Genomic DNA, 12,015 nt, shown 5'->3' with positions numbered 1-12,015 from the left:
AGCAACAGTATGTTAAAGGGTCTGCAGACAGTAAAGTTTATCAAGAGCAAGACACATTTATCTGACACTGTGGTGAGACAATGTGCTGGAGCAAAGAGCCGGCTTAGCCTCACTGGCCAGGAGCCACCGCTGCAGGGTGAGTGCAGGGCAGGCTCACACTCCAAGCCCTCACCCCTGCCCCGAGAGCCTCCGATCCTGGGGGCAGATTCCAACACACCATGTCCCTGAGTCACTCCTTGGGGATAGGACCAGACCTCCCCCATGGGGGCAGGACCTGACCCCCCCCCCAATGTATCTGTCTCCCCCCCACACACACACACATAGACACACTGGATTACCAATGGGTTTTAATGGATTTTGTGCCCCTCCACGATCTTAAAATTAAACATCCCTGGCCTGGGGCTATTGCTCCTACTTATAGTGCCAGCACTCCTGGGTTTCCAATCCTACCAGATCTCTGGCTGGGGAAGTAAATCTGGCACCTTTAATTCCTATATTATACAGGAGTTTGGATTAGATGGTCACAATGGTTCCTTCTGACACTGGAATCCATGAAAATATCCACTGTCTGCTTTTGGTTCATTGTGCATTTAGCATGCCCACAAGAAGATTGCTTCTATCTGTTTTCACTTTCAAATGTTTTGCAATAGTACATTGTTCTGCGGGATGGCAAGTGGCATATATTGCCATCCTGCCTGCACCTCTGAACTCTGTCATGAGTCATATCCCATTTTCATTGAAAAATGGGTGGAAGAAAACATCATCCTGATAATTCTATCCATCAGGCTCAGTTCTTCAGTGAGTGTTCCATGCACATGGGACTTGTAGTATTGGATCTCTCCTGAGAGTTTCTAGTGTCTGCACCTGTTCTACACCTACCTTTAATCATTCTAATGTACCACCCTTTCCCTCCTGCCTCTTCACTGTTGCTGTGATGCATGTTGTGCAAATGTTTCTCCATGCTTATTTTTCAAGTGGCTTCTTAGAACAGACTTTCCCCTGAGTGTACTTTCTCTTTCTTTACTAGCCCTCTTTTCTATACAAACAACAGATTGCTTTGCTGCTGTCCTTTAGATTTAAAGAGAGAAAAATCCCACACCACAGATGTCTGCTTTCTTTTTCAAGCTTCTTGGAAAAGTTGAATAACTCAATTCTTCCTCTCAGGATACAAATTCTTTGGCTCTCCTTGTGTTCATTATCACCTAGAACCCTCATTATCAGTGCAGATCTGTTAGTTACATGGGAAAATATGACCCAGATAACCCATTAACAGGCTGCTCAAAAAAAAAAAATCTAGCAAGAGGTTTGGGTGCACAAACAAGTTATGAGCTCTGGGCTTGGTTTCTGTGGTACTTTCAGCCTAGGAACAATCGTATTGCCCAGTGGCCCGAACAAATAGATGTGTTCTCTGAGCAAGTTAAATACATTTTTAAAAGAGTCAAGTTTCCTGGTTTCCTAAGAAGAACAGGAGAAGCTGAGTGATGCCAGAAATCATAGCATTGAGCTGTCAGGAGGCATTTCCTGAGTGCAGTATGTAAAGGTGCTCCACCTAAAATTCTGATTTACAGCTGCTCCTGCTGGTTGAGAATGTTCAGAAGTGGAAAGGATTGTTCAAAACCAATATCTAAGGGCTTGCCTATATAGGCAAGTTATAGCTTTATAAGGTAGGATGTGAATTTATAGTGCTATAGTTATACTGGTAAAACTCCCCATGCAGACACTCTTATTCCAGTATAAAAGTGCCTTTTCCCAGTTTAGCCTACATTGATTTGGAAGCAGTCTGAACTAAGCCATAAAACCCACTCTTATTCTGAAATAAGTGTTCACACAGGGAAGTTACCAATGTAACTGGGGGAAAAAAAATCTATATTGTAGGCAAGTCCTTAGCCTGTCAGCCTCAAACCTCCCCAAAGGATAACAAGTCTGCAGTGATCTATATTATTCAGTAATATGGATAAAATAATAAACTAGTTTGGGTAAAAAAGGAATGAAGGAAAAGAAGAAGAAACTAAAAATGAGTTATTTCAAGGAGTTTGGTTTATTTCATCATTCTTTTTTATGCATCCTTGAAATTCTGGTATATGGCTAGGACAGAGAAGCTTTGCTATTCATTTGTAGGCAAATACTTCTGACATTTTCAGTGTTCATACCACTTACATTCTTGCTTTACACAAATATGCCAATAAATAAATTTACTAACAAACAGAAATGTGTGTAGGAAGAGCAAATATTGGTGACTACCTGTAGAAAGCCAAAGTCTGAATTTGTAACCATCAGTATTTGACCAATTCTAAGGGTCACACTCATCTACTCAGGGTAAAAATCATACTTTGGTGGCATGTGTCCAATCATAGCTAGCCAGTGCAGTTCCTAGTTCAGGTAACAAATGCTTAAAATGAACTGCCCGTACACACAAAGAATTATCCATAGAAATGTTACTGTAATAATTTCATACAATAAAGAAATTTGAGAAAATCCAAAGTTGCTGATGGATAGTTTGCACAAAGAATAAGCAACTAAACTAACAAGTTTTTTGTTAAGACTTATTCACCTGGCTCTGCTGTTCACACAGTATTTCCAGTGATAGTGGAAACATTGCAAATCTCTAAAGAAAGCTATTTTCTTGAGGGTTCCAGCACAAGTGTTGGAAATCAAATGAGTATAGATAAACTGTAGTCACACGTCTGTACTAGAATTCTCATCCTAACTCATCCCTAGAATCTCTGGAGATTCACACACTGCTACTTTATTACTTCAACTTTTCCCAACTTAAAGATGGGGAAAGCCCTAAAGGAGTCATTTTCTTTTGATTTATAAAAGGTGTTGCTCCAGTTACCAGGCACCACTCTGTGCTCTGGGCACTCTGACAATAAATTAACAGTCTCATACATTATTCACTGTAACAAATGATAGATAGTTCTCTTTGATGGAATGAGCAAAGTAATGCTTCTCCTCAGAGCACCTAACACATGAATGTGGCCCCTCAAGCCTCTCCTTCCCAAATGCCCAGGAGAGGAGAGGAGACTTATAGCATGACCTAAAGGTTAACAATTCCAGGCTCTAGTGGACTAAGGAAGGATGAACATTGAGTTCCAATAGAGTAAAGGGCTAAAAGCGGGAGGGAGCTCGAAATGTATGTGCAGGCACTTAACTGTTGCAGTAGGGCATGAGGAGAGAGGCACTCTTGTAGGTAACTAGCTCCTAAACTATTTATGGCTTTGATCTTTAATGCCCACACCTAGATTGGTGCACTTGGAAATTCACATGGAGAATTTTAATGTTATGGACAATCGTAATAGTGAATATCTGATAGGAACACAATTATTAGCTCAGATATTTGACTTAGTCTCACACACAGAAGCAATAGACTAGGATTTGAAAGAGGACAGAACTGCAGAACCCACTGGGCCTTAAAGAATGAAGACAGGCTGGCTACTACCAGAGAAAATTAATTTGACACACGACCTTCAGTTCCCAGGGAACTTGTCTGTTGAATGGAGAACCTGTGAGACCTATCATAGATAACAACAAATACTGTGTCAGGAAACAGAGAGAAAAGGATATGGCTACTAGGGATGGAAGAAAGGAGCACCAAACAAAGGGAATTTTCACTGTAAAAAAATTAAGGAACTACAGAGAGTCCTGATCAAAGATTCACAACTATATAGCTAGGATGTAGCCACTGTCAACTCTTCAAATTCATGAAGCATTTTAGGATACAAAAGGAACCCTGGGTAGGATGTTGTAAAACACTACAGATGTGCTGCCCCTCTGAACTGCAAGGGTTCATGAACTGGCAAATACCTATAATGACCTCCACTAAATGAAATCTGAAAACCAATTTTGGTCAGGCTCCTCTGTGGTTTTAAAGCAATCTCTCAGGAAGTCATTCTTGATGATGCATCTATAAGACAGGTATGTCCCTCATTTCTTTCTGCTAACAATCCAAAACAATTTCTGAAAGAAGGAGAGCCTGGAGTGCAATGCAATTGCTGTCAAAGGCCTCAACCATGCAAATATTTATGCATATGCTTAACTTTAAGGATGTGAGTAATCCCACACTTAAAATTAAGCACATGTGTAAATCTTCACAGGACTGGGGCTGTAACACAGGAAATCTCTGAACGGAGAAACTATCTGATTAGTTTTGTTACCTGACACGGGACTTAACACTTCTGCTTGAGTAGGCCATCAGAAATATTCAAAAGCCTTTTTTAATTGTAGGGCTGCACAAACCTGGCAGAGCTGGATTTAAATGGACCACATAAACAAAGACCCTTCTGTCACAGGAGCCTGGTTTATTATTATAGTGCAGTAGCACTCACAATATGCCAGGTGCTTTTTCCAAACATATAAAAGAGACTGTCTTTGCCCTGCCTTGTGACTTTTGTTTAAAACTTACGCTTTTTGATCCAGACCTTATTCCTCCACATTCCCCAATGCATCTTTCTCTCAGTTCACATGCCTCATCTGACCCACACCAATACTGCTCTTTGAAGGTGTACTTTTCCCACCCTGCATAGTTTCAGGTTTACTATAAATCAGTGGCCAGGAAGAATGGGCACCACAAGTGTACAAGGCAACAGCAGGCCATGCCAGTGAGATCAGGGGCAGGCATGACTACTGAGTGCTGCACAGCTCTATCTGCTTTGTCCCTCCACATCCTTGTGGAAAGGGATGATGTACGTTTCCAGCCTTGGAGGTCACTGGAGGTGGGAATAGAGGCTGTGAAAACCTCTCTTGCCCACAGTATGGCACAGCCCCAGCTATTTTCTCCATTACCCTGAACTCCAACCACACAGACCCCTGTAGGGGCTCCGATCTCTGGGTATCTCTGGGAGTGTGACGTGGCCAACATAAGACCTACTGCCCTCTCTACTGTTTCATTCAACATAGCTCCACCAACTCACCCCCAGTAGCCTTTTAGGTTTGCTTGAAGGCTTTATTTCTTCTTTGTGTGTGTGTGTTGAGGAGGGAGGTGGCAGGCAGGAGGTTGGGAATGTGCTTACTGCCAGCTGACTTCCTACCGAGCAAGAAGCATATTATTCCAGAACCCTCTGGTGTTTTATAAAGGAAGTGTGCTAACGAGGTTGCCCCTTAACTCCTTGTACATCATTTCAAAGATACCATGTGAAAAACATGATTCCTATGTAGAGATATGTCAGATATGAAGAGCTTGCATGCTACTGACAGCAGCAGCAGAAGAGCTTCCCATCTCCCACTGAATGCAGGGACAGACAGAACACTTCTTAACTTGGGACTGAGAATGGAATTGGAAAGGAAGATCCCATGATCAGGAGACCTCTGTCCATTTGAAAATGTAATGGGGATTAGGAGGAATGGGGACCCAGAGTGGCCCCTTAAGACACTAGGTAGAAGAGGAAGAGGCCATGCATTTACAGGATGAAGTAGGAGTTGGGCACTGTACCATGGACCAAGTCTCCTTCCCCAAGATATCTAAGGTAAGATGGGGGGTGAGAGGGCTAATGATCTGGTGGGAGAGGGGATGGATGGGAGCTGAAAATGCTATCAACCCATATCCAGAAAAACAGCTCTATTTTTAATTCCTGACAGCACTAACAGAGCATTTTTATTCCCCAGAACCCTCTCACCTCAAATCTTTGGATCTGTCAATCATTCTAATCGTTAATATATATATATATCAGTATTCAGGAAACATTAGATTCACCATAGGACATCTACAGTACAGACAGCAGCTCTGTAAACCTCTGAATTACCCTGCCAATAAGAATTAATCCTGTTCTGAAGGAATCACCTCTAGCAATGAGAAGGTATCATGCTTCATTCTCTATGCTTTTCAACCATTAGCTTCTCTACAGAGACTGAAACCAAGAGTATCAATTTTGCCAGATATGATGGTTCTGCTTTGTACTGTGAACTGAAACTTAGTTTGCACAAGTATAAAAACAATCAACAGATGGTAATAGCTTTTAGTATCTACTGTCCTTAGCCATATTTGAACTAGAAACCTAGAGGTAAAAGCACTTTACCCATTTGCCAATTCCGTGTGAGACAACCAGATCATCTGGGGACATGTTATTTCAAGTCAAGTCCTCAAATTAAACTCTTCCTCTTTGCTGCTTCCTATCACCTCTTCCCTACCACCCTTTTTACATTTTGTATCAGCTTTATATTCTTAAATGGTTGACAAAGATGATTAAATGAGTTTAAGATACATAAATTTAAGCTCTGCAAAATCCAAACCATTCCTCTCCTCAATAACGCTACACATTTTTCTGCTCCCAATTATTTTTTCCATAGAGATATATCACAAGAATGTTATCCCATAAAAGTAGTAATGGAATCTCAGAATATTCACTTGTTCAAAGACATTTCAGGTATTTCAGTGCCAATATACTTCTAATTTGGCACATTAAAAATATTGAATAACCTGTCAGAAACAACTGTGAATATGACAGGAAGGAAAAGCTTCAGGATGACTGTTTCAAATCACTGAAAGGATGGTATAAGCAGTTTCATTTTTCAATTATTTTTCTCTGTCAGCTCTATAACCAGTGTCTTCCTGTTTTTCAGAGAATTTTTCATAATGCCTTTTCTTCTCAAAAGAAGTCAATGTCTTAGTCGATTTCCAATTTCAACACCCTTAACAGCCATTGACTTTTTTGAAAAACAAAAGCTTATTTAAACCTCTGGCTATGATTTCTCAAGCTAAGAAAGCTGTGGTCAGCAGCCCACACCACAAAAATAGCTTTTCTGCTTTAGTACCCTCTAACCACTTGGTGATCAGATGAGTCCGCAGGCCCTGTCTTCCTCTCTGCTCACTGAGAAATGTTGGGTCAGGGAGGTAAGAAATATCTGAATTTCCTTTTTATTATCAGTCATCCTGTACCCCTGGGATTTCAGGGACATTAGTTACAAGCCACGCTTTCGCTATAGAGAAAGACAAGGCAAACGTCAGAAATAGATGAAGTGATAGAATAAAAAGCTGGTAAAGTGCTTTGATGGCAAAGGTTATGCAAGCGTGAAGGAACACTCTTACGCTTCCCATCAGTGGGGAAGAAGGGCCTTTGAAGTGCAATTTAATGGCCAAAAAGAAGTCATGAGCTGACCAAAAGTATCTAGATCTTACTGTCCTTCAGTTGGGGTGTGAATTATAACATTGACAGAGCACATAATGCTGATCTACTTTCAGCTGAAACAATTGTGAATAAGAAAAATCATACGAACATTTATCTGAGCGACTTGTGGGTGAAGCTCAGATTACAGAATCTGTTAAAGGTCCATGACTTTTAAAGCACACATTTTCTGGGGGCCCCAGCAATATTACAGTGATTTTAAATTACTACTGTTTATTAATGGTACCACCCACACTGTACTAGGCACTTTCCATGCACACAAGTGGGAATGGTTCCAGTCTCCAGGAACTCACATTCTAAATCAGACAAGCAGATACACGTAGCCAAGTCAGTCAGAAGAAGAACAAAAGGAATGTTCTATACATATTAGTAAGAGCCATTGTAGGCAATACAACAGAAGTGTTTAAGACAAATTTAAGAAATAGAGGGAACGTAGAGGGCTTGTGGATGAGTTCAGGGAGGGTGAGCCATAAACAGGGGTTTATCTATCTAATGTCTGATACAAAATTATGCACCTGCCAAGGTTAGCATAATTTAATTCTGGTTTGCTATTTAATCTCCATCATTCTCCTCCTAGGACAGCATAGTTTCTACTCCTTTTTCACTAGCACCAGAGTCCAGCACTAGTGAGTGTAATAGGAGGGAATATGCCAATATGGGCACTGTGTGATCAAAGTCCTCTTCAGCTCCTGGATGTCTGGCTGCATAGATTTTAAATGTAAAGCTGGTATGCAATTGCATAAGGGAAGTGCCACACAGTGGACATCTGATGGTTCTGGCCACTCTAATATTGTAGCCACCTTTTCTGGTACATAGAAAAATTTTCTCTTTTATAAAGGAGCATCACTTTAATACCAAAGTGCCTTCAATGCAGCCAGAGCTGAATAATTGCTATATCCCTACAGCTGTCTACAAGCCACAGCAGACTAATTTTAAGCTTCCACTTCCTTATATCCTCACCCACATGTTAGTCAAATAATAGAAGAAGAAAGACACATTACAATACCAATGTAAGCTATTCTGGGTGACAGTTGGTGTGAAACACTATGTAGAACCAAGTTATATTGTATCATATTATTGAATTATGGCTGGCATGCTTGCAGTCACAGTCACTGTATCTAATGCATTATTTGGTAAAATGCTTTGATATATTCTAACATAAGTGTTAGAAGGTACAACTTCATACAAAGCCTATTGCCTACAAATATTCTAATTTCCCAGCGCTAAGATTGTATGTTTTTGTTTGAAAAAAACATTCATTTTCTTCAAAATATTAGACCCAGTCTGCAAAACCCTTATTCCAAATTATATTTATTTCCATATGTAATCCCATTCACTTCAAAGGGATATACACTGGAGATAATAGTTTGCAGAATCAACATACACACACACACACACACACACACACACACACACACAAAGGAAAAAAAATACAGAAAACCAGTCTTTAGTTTGGAAGGCTGCTTGTTCCCTCATTTTCTGCATTGGACCTTCAAATATGAGAATGTCAAAAACTGCCAGTGAATTCCTTTCCCCAGTAAATTGACACAGCACACAAGTAGAGGGAAACTCTTATGTATGGGCCAACATATCAGATACAATTTGCTTGCTGATCAAAGACTTGGCAGTGGAAACTTATAAAAGATGGGTTAAGAATGTCCTTGAAGCTGATCTCCAGTCCAGTTTTCTAAGTCCAGTTTTTTAAAACCAACTGTCAGTCGACTCACCAACCCACAGGGAGGTATATCAGGTTGGTTAAAGCAGATCAGAATCCCAGCCACCTCATTTCTCTTGATTTATGACTGCAGTATATTATTCCTCACTAAATCACACAGATGGGCAGTTTTCTAACATATTAGGTTTTGGGGCTGAAATCTAATATTTTTATTATTTTAAACAAAATTACATAAAAATTAAAATAAATGATATCAGATGCGCTCTCAAATTATCCCACAAAATTATTTTGATGGGTGTTTATAAATTTTTAAGCAATGTTTACTTCTGAAACGTACAATTGCTTTTGACATTTCTTTGATGTATATTGAATTTTATCTATTTTTATTGTATTATGGAAGATACCTGGTTCGTGTATTGGCATCTGTTTGATGTGCTGAGTTCTTTGTATAAATTTTGTTATCCATCATGGCGAAAGCCAGATAAATAAATATATACAGAACATAAAATATGTGCAGCACATCACAGGTAAATTCAGTCACTTGCTCATGAATAATAGAGAGCAGAATTCTGACTTTGAAAACAATTCTGCACACAATTCTGCATGATTCCTAGACATCTGTGTCCTTGGACTTAAAGTATCGTTTATATTAATGGGGCTTTGGTTTAGTTCTTTTCTGATTAATATTAAACATTAGATTACACCACACTCCACATACATTACCATCTAGGTTAAACCCCCTTAATGGTGAGGTTGACCAAGATTTAATACACAACATAATGCAACTAATACAGCCTAAACTATGGAGCAACTACCAACACCCCCATAATACCTCTGTGTAACATTACACAAAGATAATATAGTCTAATGTATGGTGCTATAATGTATATTACTACTTGTATGGGATGACCTTATTTTCAATTTTTACCAAAACCTGCCTCCCCTTTTCTTCCCCTCCACAAACAATAGTTACCATGGAAACAATTTTATCGCCGGTACAGGAACCACTTGGTGATATCTGAAAGTAATGTAGTTTAAAGACAAAATAGGTAATAGTCTGAAATGCCTCTTCTATTGTGTGAGAAGAGTAAACCCAGGGGATGGTTATGACCATGAACATGCATCCTGTGTAGTAAATGCCTTAATACTGCTTATACTTTCTAGGAATATTGGGCTGGGGCAGTATCACAAAGTATTGATTACAAAGTCACAAGTCTCTAACACATACATTAAAAAAGATCCCTCCCCTCCACAAAAAAAAAAAGAAGAAGTCTTTATAGACCACTCTAGTCAGATATTTCAGGACTAAAAAATATTTCATCTACCTGAGATTACAGCTATTTTAACAAACTACCCAAGGTGATCCTGCAACACAGGGGGACTTGGGCACTCATGTGACGCTCTACCTACTTTATGTAAATGGACAACTTTCTGTTCAACAACACCCTATAGAACCAGTCTGGCTAGTGAAAAAAATACAAGCTAAGACACTTCTTGAGATTTTGCTCAAATTTAGTTGATCAGATTTCTCCGCTTGATTTTAAACTCAAAACATTTCTGTATCTGCCAAATGAGTCTTAAACATTAAGGGCTAGGAGGAAGTCCACCAGCTTTTACTCACTCAAGTAATCCAATGTATTTCAATGCAGCTACTTATGTGAGTGAGTGCCTATGAGTAAGGGTTTGCAGACTCAGGTCCTTAATTACAACACATCCTAACTTCTTGCATCTCTGAGTGCAAAGTCATTTAGACATTTAGTACTTGTCTGTAACTGCATCTGCATATCATCTAGATGAAATTGCCTATGCCTTCAATTATTTCTACATGCAAATAGCAAAACAAAAGAATCTCAGGATTTTGAAAATCTGGACCCAAATATTGCAAAGAAGGCTTTAGCTACACAAATCCAGTATTTGGTTAGGTAAATTTTTTAAGGGGGGGTGGAATTGGAATCTTTGTGGTCATGTATGCAAAAAGTCATTACAGACATCTTTTAATGTCTACACTCTTATCACTTGACTACGTTTCTTAGACTGACCATTCTTATCTTTTAAATACATTATTTTGAATAATCAATTCATTTAAAATATTTTTCTAGGCAATAACGGGCCTTTTTCCATTTTAGGAGAGATCAAATAGCCTAATTTCCATTATTTTCTGAACATGCTCGTTTGGAAGCTTAGAAAGTGATGAAGAATTTCTCTTAGGTAACCAAAAAACAGAAGAAATGCTATATATAACCTATAGTGATACAAGAACAAGGCAAGGGACTCTACGGATCTGAGATTCTAAATCAATTCTGAGAAGTTCTTTTTTTAACCGTGCTTTTAAAAGAACCAGTCACTTGATAAAAATGCTCTTATATAATTGCTTAATTAAAATGTATAGTAGGGTATAGACATATTTCCCTCTGAATACATTTTCAATTGTGGATACAGCAATGCCCTTGTAGGGTAACATTGTGTCCCTGAAAACTGGAAATGTCCTGGTTCCATGATCTGTCCCAGTACTCCTGTCCAGTCACATTTTGTAATACCTAGTAGACTGGCCACCCATATCTGCTGAAAACCATGAGCTGGTGAAATAAAAATTAGGATGGTTCAGACCATGCATGCCTCAACCTGCCCTCTCCCCACACCCCAGCTGTCAAATGTTGACCTCCTGTCTTTCCTCACCCATTAGGCCTTTAAGCAAAAAACCCCATCTGCATTAGTATTGACACTCTCACACATGTGCCAGGCTCCTATGGGCTGTGTTGTAAGGGCCCTTCAGCCTTCCCGAAGTCAGGAAGATACTAAGCCTGGGCCTTCTCCATTCTAGTAAGCCCTTACTCCTTTCTCCCACAAAGGGAGTGTATCACAATTGCACTGCGAGCCTGCAGCTGAGAGTCTGGGCACCTATGACATTGCTCCTTGGGGCAGCTGCCTGGATCTAAGACGGATGAACTGAGAAAAATGTCTAAGATGGCCTGTAGCAGGATTGCAGTTGGGAAGGGAGAAAATTATATTTTGGAAGTAGGTGACTGGACATTGTGCCTAGCATGTCCAAACAGCATTGATCCAGACTGTTACATGAGTAAGATCAGAAAAATATATTAATGCACATGATTATATTTACATAAATTGAGTACATGATTATCAGAGATTAATCCCTGTGTGTCTTGGGAAGATTAAAAAGCTAACAGAAATCAATATCAGTCCATGAACTCTGTTTAGTTAATT

This window comes from Mauremys mutica, chromosome 9 (genome assembly GCF_020497125.1).
Source record: "Mauremys mutica isolate MM-2020 ecotype Southern chromosome 9, ASM2049712v1, whole genome shotgun sequence".
Taxonomy (NCBI): Eukaryota; Metazoa; Chordata; order Testudines; family Geoemydidae; genus Mauremys; species Mauremys mutica.
The sequence above is the reverse complement of the archived record's forward strand: the minus strand, read 5'-3'. Positions refer to the sequence as shown.